The 2407-nt window shown below is 44.9% G+C and overlaps 1 protein-coding gene across 4 annotated transcripts in view; it reads left to right on the top strand.

Moving 5' to 3' along the window:
• The first annotated feature begins 2346 nt into the window (after window positions 1-2346).
• The window catches only part of ZNF638 (zinc finger protein 638), a 92074-nt gene continuing 92013 nt past the window's right edge, over window positions 2347-2407 (top strand). For 3 of the 4 annotated variants that reach the window (XM_010829787.1, XM_010829788.1, XM_010829785.1), the window contains exon 1: window positions 2347-2380. The gene's annotated coding sequence lies outside the window, so the exon portion shown is untranslated. The remainder of the gene's footprint in view (window positions 2381-2407) is intronic. The other variant, XM_010829786.1, reaches the window with a different exon arrangement.

Raw genomic sequence — 2407 nt, 5'->3', positions numbered from 1 at the left:
AATGCCAAAGAATGTTCAAACTATCGCACAATTGCACTCATCTCACACGCTAGTAAAGTAATGCTCAAAATTCTCCAAGCCAGGCTTCAGCAATACGTGAACCGTGAACTTCCAGATGTTCAAGCTGGTTTTAGGAAAGGCAGAGCAACCAGAGATCAAATTGCCAACATCCGCTGAATCATCAAAAAAGCAAGAGCGTTCCAGAAAAACATCTATTTCTGCTTTATTGACTATGCCAAAGCCTTTGACTGTGTGGATCACAATAAACTGTGGAAAATTCTGAAAGAGATGGGAATACCAGACCACCTGACCTGCCTCTTGAGAAACCTAAATGCAGGTCAGGAAGAAACAGTTAAAACTGGACATGGAACAACAGACTGGTTTCAAATAGGAAAAGGAGTACGTCAAGGCCGTATATCGTCACCCTGCTTACTTAACTTATATGCAGAGTACATCATGAGAAACGCTGGGTTGGAAGAAGCACAAGCTGGAATCAAGATTGCTGGGAGAAATATCAATAAAGTCAGATATGGAGATGACACCACCCGTATGGCAGAAAGTGAAGAGGAACTAAAAAGCCTCGTGATGAAAGTGAAAGAGGAGAGTGAAAAAGTTGGCTTAAAGCTCAATATTCAGAAAACGAAGGTCATGGCATCTGGTCCCATCACTCCATGGGAAATAGATGGGGAAACAGTGGAAACAGTGTCAGACTTTATTTTTTTGGACTCCAAAATCACTGCAGATGGTGACTGCAGCCATGAAATTAAAAGACGCTTACTCCTTGGAAGGAAAGTTATGACCAACCTAGATAGCATATTGAAAAGCAGAGACATTACTTTGCCAACAAAGGTCTGTCTAGTCAAGGCTATGGTTTTTCCTGTGGTCATGTATGGATGTGAGAGTTGGACTGTGAAGAAGGCTGAGGGCCGAAGAATTGATGCTTTTGAACTGTGGTGTTGGAGAAGACCCTTGAGAGTCCCTTGGACTGCAAGGAGATCCAACCAGTCCATTCTGAAGGAGATCAGCCCTGGGATTTCTTTGGAAGGAATGGTGCTAAGGCTGAAACTCCAGTACTTTGGCCACCTCATGCGAAGAGTTGACTCATTGGAAAAGACTCTGGTGCTTGGAGGGATTGGGGGCAAGAGGAGAAGGGGACAACAGAGGATGAGATGGCTGGATGGCATCACTGCCTCGATGGACATTGAGTCTGAGTGAACTCCAGGGGTTGGTGATGGACAGGGAGGCCTGGCATGCTGCGATTCATGGGGTCGCAAAGAGTCAGACATGACTGAGCAACTGAACTGAACTGAAAAGGCAGGATTTGTGAATTTGACCAGATTTTGCCAATGATTGAATTTTTTTGAATTTTTGCCAATGATTGAACTCTACAAAGTAGAGTTACGTTGAGAAGTTACTCAGGTTCTCTCAACCCAAGGTTTTTAATTGGTAAAAGAAAGGTTAAAAGTATTTACCACATTCAATTCAGTTCAGTTCAGTCGCTCAGTCGTGTCCAACTCTTTGCGACCCCATGAATTGCGGCAGGCTAGGCCTTCCTGTCCATCATCGACTCTAGGAGTTCACTCAAACTCATGTCCATCGAGTTGGTGATGCCATCCAGCCACCTCATCCTGTGTCGTCCCCTTTTCCTCCTGTCCCCAATCTCTCCCAGAATCAGGGCCTTTTCCAATGAGTCAACTCTTCGCATGAGGTGGCCAAAGTACTGGAGTTTCAGCTTCAGCATCATTCCTTCAAAAGAACACCCAGGACTGATCTCCTTTAGAATGGACATGTTGGATCTTCTTGCAGTCCAAGAGACTCTCAAGAGTCTTCTCCAACACCACAGTTCAAAAGCCTCTTTTACCACATTAGGTAGGTATTTTTATTGTTTAACAACTCAAGAAAGGACCTTTAAAGTGTTAAGCTTTTACCTCAATAAGATTTAATTGAATTCATATTTCCTGACATTTTCAGTGGCTGTGATAGACCTCGCATTATTGCAAGTATATATCTATTTCTATATCTTTATATAGAGGATAAAAGGCAGGCAAAGCATTACAATATCCAATGCCAGATGAGTACTATTTATTTTAATGTATTATTGAAGGCAAAAATGATCAGGGAAGACTTAATGGAGGAGGTGGGACAATGCAGGTCTTACATATGCTCATGATTTGGACAGGATAGTATTGGACAGGCACGGAATCGCAGAGGCACTGATACCGGTGCAGGAGTTTTGCCAGGGACGCCTGGAGTAACACACGCGAGAGCGCCCCCTTCCGGAACCAAGTTTCGCTGGTCGGTTTCTCTTGTCTACGGGAGAACCATGTGCCGGGGGTACGCAGGCGCGGGCAGCAGATGAGGGCTCGCCAAGGCTCGGCAGGCGCGCCTGCGGGCGGCTCTCTTGCGG

This window comes from Bison bison, unplaced genomic scaffold (assembly GCF_000754665.1).
Source record: "Bison bison bison isolate TAMUID 2011002044 unplaced genomic scaffold, Bison_UMD1.0 scf7180017864508, whole genome shotgun sequence".
Taxonomy (NCBI): Eukaryota; Metazoa; Chordata; class Mammalia; order Artiodactyla; family Bovidae; genus Bison; species Bison bison.
The sequence above is the reverse complement of the archived record's forward strand: the minus strand, read 5'-3'. Positions and strand labels throughout refer to the sequence as shown.